This window comes from Geospiza fortis, unplaced genomic scaffold, assembly GCF_000277835.1.
Source record: "Geospiza fortis unplaced genomic scaffold, GeoFor_1.0 scaffold98, whole genome shotgun sequence".
Taxonomy (NCBI): domain Eukaryota; kingdom Metazoa; phylum Chordata; class Aves; order Passeriformes; family Thraupidae; genus Geospiza; species Geospiza fortis.
The window spans coordinates 8570676-8588790 of NW_005054306.1; positions in this window are offsets into that span (position 1 = coordinate 8570676).

The following is an 18115-nucleotide window of genomic DNA, read 5'->3' on the forward strand; positions in this document are numbered from 1 at the left end:
CAAAAGTTGTGGTCAGGCAGAGTTACTGGACAGGCAGAAGCAGCTCTGCTTCCCATGCAGTTAATGAATACATGCACACACATGTCTTGATTTTTGCTCCATTTTAAGATCGCAGTTTCTTTTTTTTAATAATTTGTGTTCTTCCCTGTTATATTTAAATATCACACAAAACCATAAACATAACCATATGTCAGAATGAGGGTTTTACTGATGAATGAGGGTTTGGACTCACACTCTTTGCTTTTATTTTTACTGCTTATTCCATTAGTTTTAATTGAAATATGTTCTCTCTGTATGTTACATTCAGCTTATTTTTAGCTACTCTTGGACTTCTGAAGGAAAAGTCAGCACATGACCTCCAGAGTATGAGAGGTACCTACTAAAGCTGCCCTTTCTCTCTCCTGTGGTGCATCAGTACAACTTCATCAACGCTGCCACTGCATAACAACTATAACATCACCTATCCTCAAACAAGAAATACTGTTTTGGAAAAGCAGCAAAACAAGGAAAAGGGCTGGGGAAGAGCAGTGAGATGAATGATTTGGGCAGTCCTTCCAGATTTCAAGCAATCACAGCTGTTTCTTTTCTGTAGCAAGAGAAGTTAGCTTTCCACTCGAGCTATTTTTACAGTGGTGGAGCTGCAGGTCTCTGAGCTGGAGGAAGGAAAGGGAGTGACAAGGCACAGCGACATGAGAGGTGGTGTAGGAAAAAAGGTGACAGCTGGAAAACGGATGTTTCAAAAGAAAGAGTTGCACTAAAGGAGATGTTCTGTGATCTTCCCATATGCAACAATAATAGAACTTTGAATTCGAGATTACAGTGTGCAAAGTGCTGGAGGTGAGAAACTCGGAGCTTAAGAGTCTCCAGGAATTCATGGGACTGACTGCGCCTTTGAAACAGATGATGAATACATATCTCAGCAGAGAAATGTGGTTTACTTCACAATTCTGCCAGGCAGTATACAGCCACACTGAGGGAAAATGTCCACTTCAAGGGTATGAGGAGGAAACTCATCCTCCTTTTTTTATCTTTTTTCAGATTCAGACTTCTCATTTTCAAAGCCATATGTACAGCTGTGCTTTCACACTGCCATTCCTTGTTGAACCTTTGTTTGGCCCTACTTTTTTATTATTTATCTGACATTGCTCTCTTTTTTTTTTTTTTTTTTTTCCTCTACTCAGTGGTCAGGTATATTCTGCATGTCTGAGCACGGTATGCCTATTCAGAGGCATGGCCAGCCCTGGGGCTTGGGGCAATATTTCCACATCCCAGTGGCACTGTGGCTGATTCAGTGGGTCCAGCAGAGAAGGCGGTGTTACTGAGCAGGTCTGAGCGCCACAGCAGTGCGGCTGCCGCGCTTCTGGAGCTGTCACGCCCTGCTGCTCTGAGTCACCAGGAGGCCCTGGCCCAGGCTGGTGCTGCCTCAAGGACAGGGAATCTCAGGGAAGAGCACCAGGCTGCTGTGCACAGCGCACCTGCCCAGCATTTTCGTCCACACCGTTTCTTCTCTTAAGTTTTAATTGTGCTCTTGGATCCCACTGGACCTCTGCCACATCTTGCCTTATCTTCTATTGCTCTGGGCCATATTCTGGCAAGCTTTTCAAAACATGGGCCATATTCTGTGAGCTTTTCAGACATTCCTTATCAAATGTAAATAGAGCATTTGCAGAAGCATGCAAACTGAGTAGTTGATCTGTTGATGGTTAGATGTTTTGAGCAAAGGAGGAAGATTCATTTTGCAGCTTTTTAGGACCAAAGTGTCAGAAAGGATTGTTTTGGCACCTGTGTGTTCCTGGGCTCTTTAATAAATTTACAAGTGAATGAACTGTAAGTGTCCTGTAGCTTTTTCAGGCAACATTCATCATAAATGTACATATTTCTCATATTTTTTTTTTCTTCCTTTATTCACTTCTAAAAAAACCTTAAAATTAATACACATTTTCTAAAGTTTTTAATTAAATTTATAAAAATTGTTCTAGTGACCTGATGTCACATATGATATTTAACATATGAATTGGGACTTATCTAAGCCAATAGCAGTGACCACAATTCACTGAAGAAGACTCAGGAAATCTCAAGTCTGTGACTGAATGACCTTTACTCTTAGATTTCCTTTCTGAAAAATGTCAATTGTACTCCCTTCCTTTGTCTGCCCTATAGAGATAAATTGTAAGGTTTGGGGAAAAGGAGGTTACAAGTGTTGTACAGAACATCTGAGGCTCATCAGAGACATAGGAAGGGCTCACCATTGGAGAACAGATACAACCATTGCCCTGGTCTGTCCACCAGGTCCTCAGGGCCGGAAGATGTGGTCCACCCATCAGTCAGTTGCTGCTGAGATTTCATGTGCATATCAGCATTATAAAGCCAGTTCTAACCAGTAATAACTTAAACCAAATCTCACTGTAACCCAGTGATTAGGAGCAGATGCATGAGCTGCTCTGTTCTCTGTGCAGCGCAAGTGAAGTAGGCAGCTGAGCACCTTGCCTGCCATCCTTAGTGACAACACCATCATTTGTCTGTCCAAAGCATAGAGACAGAAATTCAACTACCAAAAAGCCCTGTTATGCTTGAGTACAGTTGGTCAGAAAGTTTTGTGTTTTCATAGGCATTTAGTGTTTCAGGAGCAAAACTGAAGGTGGAATTCAGTGGAATGCTGCCATGAAAGTTGTAGTGAAAAAACATCACAATCGTTAAGAAAAGCATCGCTAGGTCTTTGCAGTAGTTGCTGTCTGGAATAAGCTCTCCTGGCTGGCTTCCAGACTGCTTTAAAGGCCTGACACACAGGTCTCTTGTCTGTTCTCATGGTGCATCTTGGAAAATCCAAAATAAGTTGCACCAGATGGAATATTCTTTTCCATTTGTAAAAATTCACAAATACTCAAAACACGAACTGATCGTGGAATCCAATATGTAAAATGTCTTGCTACTTTTTTTCTATTAAATGCTCTGATTAACTTACATGTCTTAATCAAGAGTGATAACAGTTTCATGTTTAAGACTGATGACTGAAAGTAGAAAACAGCACAAGGTGAAACAACATGAGAGATACTGTCTTTGTCTCCTGGATTCATGGCATCTTTTGCTTGCTGAGGTTTTACTGTGGCACAGACAAACAAAACTCAGCATCAAAAGCTACAAACAAAACTAAAAAATAGAATCCTTTCCAGTATTGCTTAATTTTTAAACAGCTGCTTCACAGGTGTAGAAATATTGCGCACAGCGGTTTTCACACTGGGTGCCAGGCTCACCACAGGTAGCTTGATGAGAATCTTGTATCTCCGTGGAGAATCTGATTGGAGGAAAAGCAGGTGGCTGAAGTGCAAAGAGAAGGAAACAGGTCTAACTCCTGCTGGGATCTCCTGCTGCAGGGTGGGGAGAGCTGGTGGTGATGCTTACGTGCTTGAAATCTCGCCAGCGCTGGTCGTCTGGTTGCTCTTGCACTTGATGAATCGGCTCTCAGAGTCCCTCCTGCACATACCTTTTCTCAGCGCTTTGAGTTAGTGCTACCTCAGTCTATTTTTAACAGCTACATTTTCCATGATTAGATTTTAATGCTATTTATTTATTTAAACTGAACCAAACAATTCCACATAAGCTGAACATTCCAGTGGGCATCACTCTTGGCCATGCAGAGCATTCTAAATCTAGTTTAAATTACATGCCTTGAATGGTAGAAAAAGCTGGGTCATGTGCTGAAGCTTGGTGATGAATAACCAAGTCATTCTTTCACACATTGCAAAAACTTTATTAAGGAAAGATAAACAGGTTAAAGGTCTTTCAATGGCTGTGCTGCCTATACATAGCAATTTTCCCTCAATTTTTACCTCTTCAGCTCCTTGTTGAGTGTGTATTGCTTACTCTCATCATCTGCCATAATTGAGACAGGTCCTCTGTATTTTCACTGAAGTTAAAGGGAATGAAGAACTTGGGATAATTAGACTCAGTATCTCTGTCAGTTTCTTGCAGATATCTGGGAGTATGAAGTTTTTAGGTCCCTCCCTCCTGCACGGATAGCAAAGGCAGGTATGAAAATTTGGCATCCCTCAAAAACACCTTTTCATAAACAAAGAGATCATCTCCAAAAATCTGTGGCTTAGCTGTTTGTGCTAGGCTTCCAAGGCTTCCTGGTAGGAAGGGAGAGTGTGCTTCCCAGTTGCATCCATGTTAGCAAAACAAATCACTTGTGTTAAAATTAGCAGTGGGCGAACTGTTTTGGTTAAAACAAGAATTGTCCTGGATTGATGCCAATCCTCAAAATAAATTCGAGCCAATTTTATTTTTAAGTTTTAAAAGTAGTAAGCATGCGATGTATATATAGACATATGCACAGAGAATAGCTCAGGGATTAGAAAAATATGTATTTCACATCTGGAGCCCTAGATTTGCATATGCATGCAAGCAACTTTGCTCATGTGAATTATCCCCTGGTACCATACACTATTTCCTGCCTAATCAGGCAGCAGTATATACAAAATGCTTTAGTGCATAAGGGTGCTATAACCTGCAAAACATCACCAATTGTGCATCTAGTGAACAAAGACGGCACTTGTTAATAGGACAAAGCTGTCACTAATTAAACCTCGTCCAGAGCATTGACTCCACTTTCTGGAAGCAGAGTCATCCGCAAATATTGTGTTAGGAAGTACAGCCAGCCCTGCCTACAGCAGGATGTGGCTTCCAAATATCACAAGTTGCATATAAATTATTGTGTAAATTAAAGCGGGGGGACGAAGGATGGGAGGGATGAGGCTTCACTGGGCTGTGGCCTCAGAGAGGAAGATCAGTTTGGCTTACATGGGGAGCATGGGGGCTATTTTGAGGAGTTGGAGGAAGGGATTGTTGTCCATGTACATTATTTCACACATCATAAACTTCATTTCTTGGTGTTTTTTTTTAGCAGCCCAGAAACAGATCATTCCCATGTGAGGTTTAACAGCACCAAGCTGTGAACATAAGGCTTGGGGCTTTTGTTTGGATTATTTTGTTTTCATCTTCAGCCTTCATCTTCAATGGCTGCAGGGGGTTTTTACTCCTGCAGTCTTGTGCAGGTGTGATAGTCACATGTGAGGTGAGGGTGTGAGGATGCCTATCTTTAGTTTAGACTGATTGCCTAAACTTTAATGAAAATTGTTTCACTGCTTTGGCAGCTCTGATCCAGTCTGTGCAGTGACACATAATGTTGCCTAGCACACTCAGACATCTCACTCCTGTATGATTTATCTTCCTAGGAACAGGTCAACAGGGATATTGTACAGACTGTACCATAACCTCTCTGGAAAATACACATTTTTTACAGGCTTGTACACACTTTCACATCAATTGTCTTTTTTTTTACACCAAACTTTTGGCACTCCACAGCTCTTTTTCAGATATATCTTCTAGAATGGAAACAGAACTTTACAGCCACCTTCTTTCCAATTCACCATGAACATCCTTCACACATTCCTGTTCTTCTAATAGCACTGTGTATCTAACTGTGGATGAGCAATGGGGCTTGCTAGAAGGGGCCCCCAAAGATACAGTTCTAACTGCTGGATTTGTGTGATAATGTCTTGAAAATGCCAACACAAATGAAAAGTTGCTTTTATGGCTGTATGGAAATGCTGGATAAATTACTTGAGGTTCTTGCGAGTATTGGCAAATAAATTTTGTACCAGCTATACAAGAGTGAGGACACTCAGAGATGGGCTCCCAATAGTAAAAGATCAGGAACTTTCCTGAACAGTTCCCATCCTGCTTTAGTATGTATAATATATGTTGAACATAAGACTTTTTTTGTCCAAATAGCCAGGAAACACAATAAAACTGCAAGAGACCAACTTGTAAAAAAAAAAAAATTAAATCCTGCCCGAGGACCTCCCTAGAACCGAAGCTGAGTTACAACACTTCAAATGCATATTAATTGGGACATATGGTCTAGTTTTTCAGCAAAGGCATGCATTTGTTTGGTCAGAATGTTCAGGCGATACTTAAGGTTGAAGCCTTCATGGATCTGATGAAATCTGTGATCAGCTGATGGAAATGTTTACCTTACAATAAACTTGAAAGGCTGTCCTGCAGAGAAGTGACACACAGGAGTTTGTTGTTGGGCGTCCCTGTGAAATCAGCTGCAGTGTCTGTATGTGTTTTGTTACCCCCAAGCCCCTTGCAAAACACTGACAGACTTCTGAGGCATTGCCCTGAAGAAAGGCTGGTACAACATTCATCTTGCTTGATGCAGACATTCAGAGGAAGGTGTCTTCCTGAAGCCTGCCAACCATGGGCTGTCATGCTGCATCTCTGATGGGCTCTGTGGAAGAGAGGTCATCATATTTTAGCCCCTGAACAACATCACTGATCCCCTATTGCCCTGTTTCATTAACTGTAGGACTCTCCCACAGTGGCAGTGGGATGATGTGAGCTGCATTTGTTCGGTCTTACACAATGAAGATCAGAGGAAGAGACCAGTGAGGAAGACCACCTGCACCAGACCAGGCAACAAATAAGTCCAAACTGAGCAGTCCATCATGGAAGCCCCTATGCTGCCTGTGAATGAGGGCAGAGTGGGGAGTACCAAGGGGATGTCTGTTGCAGGCTGAGCCCGTGGGCTGCACCAGTTGTATTGGTAACCCTATGGTGAGGACATTCATGTACATTCTATGATGAACAGGCTGCCTACTCTATTTGATGTTATGGACGTATGGGAGAATCAGTGGAAGCAAAAACTATAAGGATCTCTTTTTTTCATCTCTGCAAACCCAAGAATTATAACTATTTATCTTAAGTTCATTAGGTGACTCGTGTTACGCATTTAATATATTTCACGTGGACAACGTTACATCTCTTTTCAATAAGCAATTTAAAAGAGCTGTTCATGTCATACAAGACACAAACAGTCTGTCTGTAAGTCAGTATCTTAGATCCTCATCAACTTTGTCACATTTTCTTGTTTTCAAATTCCTCATTTTAAAAATATGAGTCAACATAAATAGCTTTGAATCTTTGTTACCTTATTAACCAATGACGGGTGACTCTGCTCATAAAATATTTACATAGACAACAGTCTTGTGCCGGTAATGTATTTTCACATTGCTTAGTAATTTAAAACATGTCAAACCTTTCCAAATAGTAGAAACAATCCAAACATGAAACTGATGTTGACCTTAAAAGGCTGCTACTTTTCATTTTAAGTCAAGCAACAATCATTACCACGCATTATTCACTCTACATTCTTCATACAACTCTTTATCAGCAATGCCCACAAATAGAGATCTAAATGGTAAGAGATAAAGTAGATGGAAAGGGATGATGTTACATCAATAGCATGATCTGTAAGGGAGTTTGTGGAAGACCATATGGAAAATATATAATTTAACATTTAATATTACATATTAATGGGGTAAATCAATTATATGCATGTCTATTTTAAAAAGCTAATGGGTTGTGTGCTTGACTGAATCTGCATGTGATCATTCTTTGCATCATAAGAGTGTGCATGAGTATGCAAATGCATATATTTATAATGACTATGTATACATGTGCATGAAGGTTTTTATATAATTTATGTGTGTATTGGATATAGTTTTTTGTTTTCTTTTTTTTTTTTTTTTTCTGTTTTCAGATCCAGCTTCTGTTGTTAGAGGACCAGGTGATGGTATAGAGAGCATTTAGTGTCTGTTCTGGAGTACAGCATATGTGTACTATAACCTAGGTGGCCTGGACTCTTTAAAAATATCGTCCTTTTATTTTTTCCCATGGTGATTAGTAGAAACAAATTTCGTCTCCCCAAGTCACAGGACACAGCCATGGTATGAGCTAGAGCAAGTGAAAGAATAGATAAATTTTTTGTTCTTATTTACCATATGGTATTTATATAATACATGATCTTTTCAGTGTGTTCAGTGGCAAAAGATGGTATTCTCCATGTTGTATAATAAATGACATGTGTCTCCTTTGGCAGACACTTAGTCCATTCAGCCAACTAACTATTTACAATGCTTTACTTTTGAAAAAAAAAGTAAGAACAATAAAAAAAATTCACAACAGTCTACTGTTTCTTCCTGTCTCCCAGAACATTTTTCCAGGGTCAGCCGTGTGACTTGGAGAGCTGTTCACTAAAGGTAATATCTTAATCACACTGTTCCCTGCAGACTGGGGCAGATCAAAGAAACAATAAAACCTCTGTCATGCACAGGACAAAAAAACCTGATCACACAGTGCTTCTCAGGTGACTGGCAGGTGTTGAAGATTTTTGGGGCAGCATTTGTGACTAATTGCTCTGTTTCTGGACCTCAAGTTTGTTATATACTTTACTATTGAAAAAAGTCCTTTACAAGGTTTTCTTTTTCACTTATATCTCTATATTATATTTCCATGTAGTGGCATGGAAATTAAATGCAGTATTTCCTAGAGGACATGTAATACCATGTAAGAACAAATATCAATATTTAAAGGGACAGTGAAAATTTTCACTTTGGATTTTACCTTTTTTTTCCCCTCTCTTTTCAATATTGTACCATGATTAGTCAGACTTTAACTCTTTTTCATCTTGACCAAAGAGACCATTAAATATATAAAGTGTAGGAAAATATTAGTATTTGCTTCAAAGTTCTTTTAAAATAAGCAGAGACATTGTTATTGGCCCTAATATGTAAAGTTACACTGTCCTGTGATAAATCAAGTCCACTCACACTGAGCCTGATAGACGGGCAGGGTGTTTGATGGTGATAGTGAGAGACATGAAAGGGATAGTAAGGCATCTGCAGTGGTTTTTTTTTTGAAAGTACCAGTACTTGACCCAAGGGCAGAGAGCAACACAGACACCTCAGGTGGAGGAGTGTCAATTTCTAGGATGAGACAGGCTAATCCCTCCCTGTGATGGACTTTTTATCTTAGTATTACTATGAATGGTGTACTTCTATTTTTCATTTTATTTTCATGTCTTTCAGAGACAACATTTTTCACAATGCTAGTAAGTGTTCTGATCTTAGGTTGGCGTTTGGATGATGAAACTGTTTAAAGGTCTTTGTTGGATTGAATTCTTGGAAGAGAACAATATGTGGCAGTTCTGATTTTTCTTAAGTTGTATGTTAAGCTATAAAATTCATGGTCTAGAAAATCTCATGCTGAAATAAAACCTTCTGTAGAGACATGTATTGTAATCATGGTGTTTAGCAGGGACAGCAGTTATAGAAGAGCACAATAGTTTTAGGTGTAGAATAAAGTAAAACTGTGTGTTCAGATGAACTTTTTTAAAGGCGGGTGAGCATTTTTCAAATACCTATTTGTCCAACAGTCCTATTCTTCTAAAGGAAAGTCCAGTTTTCCTTACTTTGCTTACCATTCCAAGCCTATTCCGTATGGTTACTCTTGACTTGGCTTGGATTTGCAAGATATGAGGCAGCTTCAAACAGAATGCAAGGGTGACAGAGCACTGGAACAGGCTGTCCAGAAACATTGTGGAATCTCCTTCTCTGGAGATATTCAAAACCCACCAGGACATGATCTTGAAAAACCTGCTCTAGGTAAGGCTGCTTTAGCAGGGAGTTGAACTAGATAATCACCAAAGGTCCTTTCCAGATCCAGCCATTCTGTGACCCTGTGATTCCATGATTCCGTGGTTTTGTGATTATGTGAATTGATGGTATTTTATTTCAATGTCAAAATCATGACATAGAAAGAAACCCAGTAAGTATCCTTCACAGCAGAGTTCTCCTTGCTATAAATTAAGAAGGCCAAAGGCTGCTTCTTATTGAACATGTCAAGAGTAGGACATGGTGTGGTGTAACTGGAAGATTCCCATCTGTGGGGAGTCAGAGCGGCGCAAGGAGGGGAAGGTGGGACATAGGGCAAGGAGTTTGGAGCCTGCTGCAACTTCTGTTGATCATGTGTGATAAATTACTGCAAATTATTATCCCTTGACTTTTCCTCTTGTTACAGGTAGGAATTAAATCCTCCCAATATATACTGAGTGAAACCTGACCCAATAAAGCAGATGCCATTTTCTACCAAATCATATGGGGAGGAGTATCAGGAGCCTTTCATTATCGACTGAGTGGTAGATGGATGAATGCTCCCCAAGCCAGTCCCAGCCTTCTCTTTCACCTGCCTGATTCCTTCAGTTGAAAGTCTGAAATCTTTCATACCATCTCCCCAGTTTTTTCCAAGTTACTACAGAGGGTATGACAGGGATAAAACATGGGGTTAAACATCTTGGCCTAGTCCTTTCTACTACTGCTAGAAATACCTATGATAACTTTGTTAAAACCTTTTTGAGCTCTGGCAGTGTACAGGCTAAGGCTCAACCAGTCATTCTACCTTTTGTTGTCAGTTCTTGAACTGTGGTGTTGTCTCTTGGAATAAGAACTTTCTGGAGGAGAAGAGTGGTGGCATCAGTGGTTAAAAACAAAACCTACATTAAAAGAGGTAGATGAGTAAGACTGCCAAGTGATATACTAATGCCAGGATATAAGGCTGAATTACTTATCTTATACATGATAATTTGATCTTTGATTATATGTTCACATACTGTTTTAAGAGGATCCTTGCCTGATTCAGAGCACCTGATGTGCTGCACTCACATGACATACTAAACAATGTTCAGCTGCAGTCTTCTTGTTCAATGTCTGGCTGGACGGCTTGATGCCTTATTTACTGAATTTCCTTCTAAAATTAGAATTATAAATTTCCTCACAGACTTTGCTGTGGTATTTGTGGTGATATCAGAGAGTTTAAAAAACTGACTAGTACTTATCTTTGTCAGACTACTGTGAAACAAACTGGATTTATTTCCATTTAGAGATGAGGAACCAGAGCACAGACAGAATACTAGAATATATTCTCTGCTTTTTGAGCCTGATTTAAGGTCACTAAGACATTATTTTTAAGTACTGTATTTATGGTGTGTTATGTATTATACAAGAATTGCAGGTGCCACCTTCACAAAGATTTCCTAGGAGTGGTTCCAAAATCCATTGGAAATGTACTGAAGTATACAGTCTTGAAAACATCTTTCTTATGATAGTACTTCAATGCAAGGTTTCTTCTGCTGTAGTATTTGAGGTCCTCTCAGCAGAACTAAATATGACTGGTCTGACTTTCACATATAAGGATAGTCTGTGTTTAGTTTTATTCATCATTTTTATGCCATGTTGCATTTAGTGTGACCCAGATTTCCCCATCTACATTTGCTATTTGTAAAGGTTTTTGTTCTGCTTGCCCAGGATTTCCAAAATATGATTGTTCTAACCCTGAGGAAAGGCCCAAAATCTACTGTTTATCTGCCACATTGTTACTTAGTAGAAAACAAGTAACAGGTGACCTTTTATCAATATCTGCCCCTTTTTCTGATCTCAAGTATGTTTATCTAGTATTTTTTGATACAAATTGTCCATTCCTATATGCTTAAAAAGTTGAATTCCTTAGGTATAAGGAATTTGCAGCCATTCTCCATAGTAAAAGGAAAGGTGTTTTCTTTCCTTTGAAGTTTGAAGTCATTTTATCATGAATTAGAGACAGACAGTTCGCACTTTTACATGTGATGACACTGCATCATCTAAGGACAATGACCTTTGGATATAAAGGACAGATTAAGGCAGGGCAAGAAGACTGTGGAGTACCACAGGAAGGGCAGTACGTGGTAAATGAGCCAGCATGAAGTTGACTGGTCATTATTTTTTAACACAGTTGATCTGGCACTGTGAATTGATATCAAATCAGTGCTTTGGACCATGTGGCAAGTATGAGAAACCCTAAAACTGGATTTTCAATTTCATGGAGATGTGGCCTGGGATTTTACCTTATGATTGTTACCACAGATGAACTAATGTGTGTCACTGGTTTAGATCTTAATAGCAACTTCACAACCTCTCTCGGGCAACTTGTGTTGGTGCTTGGTCGCCCTCACAGCGAAAAAAGTGTTTTCTGATGTTCAGGGGAAATGGCCTGTGTTTCAGTGATGGACCTTTGCCTCTGATTCTGTCACTGGTAACCACTGAAAAGACTCATCTCCATCTTCTCTGTACCTTCCTTTCAGGTTTTTATGTATATGTTGTAAAGAACCCTGTGGGCCCTCTTCAAGCTGAAAATTCCCAGCTCCTTCAGCTTTTCCCTATAGGAGAGATGCTCTAAACCCTTAATCATTAGGAGGCTCCTATTTTTCCAACCTTTTGAGGCCTCTCTCGGTGACAGTATGACCCTCTTATTCATCAACCATTTCCCCCAGTTTTGTGTTATCTGAAAGCTTGCTGGGGGTACACTCTGCTGTGTCATCCAGGTAATTAATGAAGATGGCAAATAGGATCAGAACCAACCATGGCCCCTGGGGTACCCCAGTAGCTACCAAACTCCAACTGGACTTCATGCCAGTGATCACCACGCTCTGAGTCTGGCGGTTTACAAAGTTTTCACCTCACTTGTCTGCTCAACTAGCTCATTCTTCATCAGATTCTGTAGGGAAGTCCTATGGGAGAGAGTGGCAAAAGTCTTTCTGCAGCCTTTCAGCAGCAGAAAACAGCCACTGCTCTCCTCCGGTCTACCATGGCAGTCATCTCACCAGAAAAGGCTATCAGGTGGTTTGAGCATGACTTGCGATTTGTTAATTCATGTTGACCATTCCTCATCACCTTCTCATCCTTCACATGCCCAGCAGTGGTCTGCAGGACCAGCTGCTCCATCATGCTCCCAGGGACTGAGGCAAGGCTGACCTGCCTTGTAGCTCCCTGGCTGCTTCTTGGAGGTGAGGAAGGAACTTGCTTTGCTCCAGTCTTTGGGGACCTTTCCCAGCCACTATGATCAACCAAAGATTATCACAAGTACATCAAAGACTGCTGAACGTTTTGAACAGGCTTTAAAAGACTATAGCCATTAGGTGAACGTAGCATAATTGTTCAATTTAATCTCAGTAGCCCTTTATCCCATGAAGAAAAAACTGAAGGTTTTTACTATTACAGTTAAAAAAAATTAAGCAGATTGGGAAAAAAAGACTCTTAATATAACTGCAGAATTGAAATGATTTTTTGCTTTAAATTTGATTGATTTTGATGTATTTGTCATGCTATCTTGTGCAATTCTGACTACAGTACTGATGATAAAAATAAAACCTGCCATTTGCTGTTTAAACCGGAGCAAATTTTGTATTTGTTTTCAAGTTTGAACAAATCTTGGTGTTTTTATTAAAATAAATTGATTGTGAAAGGAGTGTTGGAGCAGATTATTTTCCAGGCCCTGCTGATTCTGTTTATTATCAATATTTGCTGAAAGTAATCTAAGTCCTGCTGAGCTGTAACCAGAAAGTTATTTCACTGTCCAAATATTGACAGCAGTAAGGGAAAAAGTTCTAGTTTATTCTAGTCTCTTGATTTTGCCATTTTATTATAGATCTACATTTGTAATGATAAGATTATTGATCATCTTTTTTTAATATGAGTAACAGATGACACTTGAAAGTTTGTTTTCGTCTAAGATTTCCTTGGGTTATCTCAACCTTATTTCTTTCATTATAAAACTGATCTATCTGATGAGATTTCTATAATTCCTGTCATTTCTTATGACAGTAAAACAAAACCTTTTTCTAAGTGATTTTGGACACTAGTGTTCTGACTTCATATTGAAAATAAAAAAAAAAAAAAGTTATTTTGTTGGAAGACTACATGAAGATTCAGTTTAGAAATGTATGATTGTACCAAGGAGCTGTGGCAGTAAATATGCATCTGTTAGCAGCATCATACATGCTGAGTGATTACATCCAATCTCAATCATCCTTTCCACACATTTTGTGGCTAACTGGTATGACATCCTAATGAAGAATTTTTGAATTTTCTTGAAACTTTGATATAGCCACTGCTCCGTAATGTCTTTGGTGCCAGAAAGGGACATATATACAGTTCAGAGACAGGAGATCTTTCCTTTCTTACAACTACCCTGGCACTGAAAATTTATTTAATGCTCCTTGCAACAAGCAAAATGTAGGTAAATATGTAAATTAATATATGGAGAGGCTTCTAACAGGCAATCAAAATAGAACAGAATTCCAGAATCATTTAGGTTGGAGAAAACCTTTATGATCAAGTCCAACCCATCACTCAGCACTGCCAAGGCCCCACTAAAGCATGTCCCAAACTCCCCATCTACACATTTTTTAAACACTTTCAGGAATGGTGACTGCACCACTTCTCTCAGCAGCTTCTCCCAGGGCTGAACAACCTTTTCCACAAAGAAATTTTTCCTAATGTCCAAATTAAATCTCCACTGGTGCAAATTGAGGCCCTTTGCTCTTGTCCTATCACCGGGGAGAACCCTCACTTCACTACAAACCTCACTTTACAACAACCTCCTTTCAGGCAGGTAGTTGTAGAGAGTGACAGGGTCTCGCCTGAGCCTTCTCTTCTCCAGGAAAATGTGTTTTGTGTTCAATCACTAGGGATCTTCACTGATACTCAAGAGGAATTTGCCTTTTTGTCTTCAAAATACCCTCCTCTACACTACATAAGAGGATAAATGCCATACTGTTACTTTTCTGGGGGAGAAAAAATGACAAAACTAAACAAACAACCTTGAATTGTGCTCACAATGTCTTTTTCTTTGGCTTACTCAGAGTATTTGACCAACTCTCAGCTATTCAGGAAGGTAGTTACACAAACTTTAGCCAATGCTATGTAGAGTCATCCCAAAAACTTCTTTACGGTTATGTGAGAGCTATGTTTAAAATGTTAGCATCCGGTCAGCAAAGAAAACTACATGTGGTTTGGTTGACTAAGCTCACAAAAGAAATAGTGGAGAGTCATAAAAAGGCTATAAGAGCCATAAGGTCATAAAAACATCAAAATTGTAAATATATCATCAGAAATGTTTCATAGCTACTTAAAGAGTAGCTAGATGGTATGCACTACTAATAAATTTCCTTTGCTATGAATAGATCTATAAATTTGACTGATGAGCCTTAAAGGAGTGTTATGGGCTTCACAACAGAGACTGAGAGTAAGTAGTACTTTATTTCAAAAGTACATAACTTAGTGGAATTATACAGACTGAACAGTTTATTCAGTCGAAGTTAGAGTACCAAAATCTGGCCATTCATGAATTAGGGTCAGATCAAGCCTCCCTTTGACCTCAGTGGGAGTTTTGCCATTTGCTTCAATGAAAGTAGAATCAAGCTATCAATGCTTTAAAATGGTTCAATGGGGAGTGTTATTGAAATGCAAATGTACATGTTCTCTTAATCTGAACTTCCCATCTCCCCATTCAGAGCTGTTTGTAGAGAGTTTTATTATGGGCTGTTACTCTGAGACCTTCGTTAGACAGAGATTTTTGTATGCTCTTTTAATAAATATCCTGTAGTACATAGGAATACACCTTCAAATCTTCTAAGTATAACTCTAAGTAAATCTAGTGGGTTTGGTCTAAAAAGCAACCAAGCTTTTCTGTATCACCAAGACTGAACAAAGGTGAAGTTAACTGTACTGTTGAGTAGAATATGTTAACTTAACACTTTGTGTGAGTTGACCTGGTTGGTGTAATGAAAAAGAAGATCTTTTAGGTATTCAATTGCCAGGAGACACTACTTGCAATGGTTTTGTATAACACTTAAAACTACTAGAGCTGCAAAAGCCTTGCATAGTGAAAATAGAAGTTTGAGCTCATGTATTTGATATAACTTAGTGCTAGCTCAGTTTCATTTTTTGTGGATCAAATATCATCAGCACAAATGAATGGATAAGCCAAAAAGGCTCCATTTTGTTAAAATCAAACCATGCCTGTCTTTCTCCTGCCTACCACAAACCCTCTTCCTGTTGCAAATGCCTGGCTTTCTCTTCCTCCTCACCAGCAATAATAATTATTTACACCAAACCAGTTTCACTGGGGAGCAGACATAACCTGTTCAGCTTGCCTGAGATCTTGAAAAGCAGTCTAGAGCTTTCAGCTGCAGACAGCAGGCCAGCCTACATACACCTTATGGGCCCCGTCAGGAGTGGACACACACACGGCTGGTTCCAGGCAGGAAATGCACACCTTCTAACTGGGGGCTTTGAGGCAAAGTCTTGCATCTCAGCCTCTGAGGGGGACAGACCTCAGCATCACTCTCACTGGGGAAAGACCAAAGGAATTATTTTGTGAGAGATGTGTTATACAGGCCCACCTCAGGTATTTTCCAGTGCCCTTTGAATACAGCAGCCAAGATAAAAGAAAGGAAAGCAGCACCTTCCCCCTCCCCCCCGCCAAAAAAAAACCAACTCCCCACCCACCCAACAAAACACCCACCAAAAAATTTAAAATCTAATTGCAACCACTTCATGTTGTAGTGATGGAAGAAAAGAGCTAAATGGATTAGCTCAATCTCTTAACTTTTTCCTTATTTGGTACTGATTCAGTGGCATCACTGGGACATAAGAAGGGCACTTCAGTTCAAGTTACACTCTGTTACTATTGCATATGGCAATTGTTACAAATTTAACCTTTGTTCTGGGTGTGTAGTGAGCTAATTAAAAAGACAGATAGCTTGCTCATTGTTATTAAGGCATTATTAATAATATATCTTGTTTCCCTATCAGTAGTATTTTAATTGTCAAGGACACATGGCAGGTCACAATGCCACCTACATATTTTTCAGGGACCAGAGGTTGCATCCTTACTGTAATATAAAAGACACAAGCTGCTTACTCTCCCATACCTCTCCATATTTTTTAGTTTTTAACCTACTTTCTGGCATGTGTTTGGCCTTGCTCCTCAGATGTGTCCTAGACGCAACTTGGGAAGAAATATAGCCAACCACCTGCTATTGACTACTGAATGGCTGAAGTTGCCATGTCCGAGGTTGGCAGGGAGACAGAAGAAGCCAAAAAAACCTGTGAAAATCATGAGTTTACATTTATTCTTGAGAACAGAGAATGATCCCTAAATAGTTTTGTTTACCTGACTAGACTTAAATTCCCACTGTCAAGACAATTGTAATTCCCATTAGAACAAGTCTTGGTCTTTCAATGCCAATAATTATCTGTAAAGAAGAAGCAGAGGTCAGAAAAGCTTTCACAGGGTTATTTAAGAAAACATATTCATGCTACTTCTACCCTCTTTCTGTACTTTCAGCCACAAGTCATGTTGTGCAGGTGAAGAGGACTATAAGTGCATAAAAGCAATTTTATAAATCTAGAGGATGCAAAAGATCCTGGATGGTCCTGGGCCACAGTGAAATTTAAAAGAGAGATGTCATTTCATGCACTGCAATTCAGTGCAAATTACCAAACTGGAAGAATTGTTGGGGGCCCTTTGGGTGTACTGAGCATTTTTCCAGGTTATCCATATATATCTGTATGCTTGCACCTATGATTATAGAGCAATGTCTTTCACCACCACTTGTTTTAGATGAATGTTGAAGTAATTTTCCTAGTAGCACCACTCTTCCTAAGATCCAGCATGAGTCCATGAGTCTGAGAGGAGTGCTACTTCCGCTCTTATTAAAACACTGCTTGCAAGCACTGCAAGCCCTTGTGCTTGTCTTGGAAAACTCCCCATTGAGTAACTTCGCTGAGCAGGATTATTCCTGCTTAGTTTATGAGACCCAGGATGATCACAGCTGTGATGATGTTGCACATAGCCAAGAGAACAAAGCAACCATGTCTTGCATATATGTCTATTTGGTAAAAAAAAAAAAAAAAAAAAAAAAAAAAAAAAAAAAAAAAAAAAAAAGAAAACAATTTGAGGGGGGGGGTGATGATGTTGCAAAAAGTGAACTAATTGAGGAGAGGGGGTTTTTTTCAGAGTTTTTTCCCTCTCTTTATAATTAATTACACTTTGTTCACAATTTTGGGGGATTTATTTTTAACTTGGTTGAACCTCTTTTGTAAAGAAGTCTGTGTTATACAAATTCCAGGTTTTTTTAGCAATGGATTAAGTTGTGGGAGACTCCGACCTTGTGATACTACCATGTTTCTGCTAAACAAAGTCCAGTATGCCAAACAAAGATGTAGCAAGTAGTTACGAAATGGCATGGCTATTACACATGCTTTTGATTCTCATTGTCTGGTGTTTATTTTGGGATAATTCTGTTTTGAGAGTGGAAAAACCAGACTGTAAATAAAAGGGAGGCCTACAGTACATGCACTATGCTACACACTTCGCAAAAGTGTGATGGAGGACT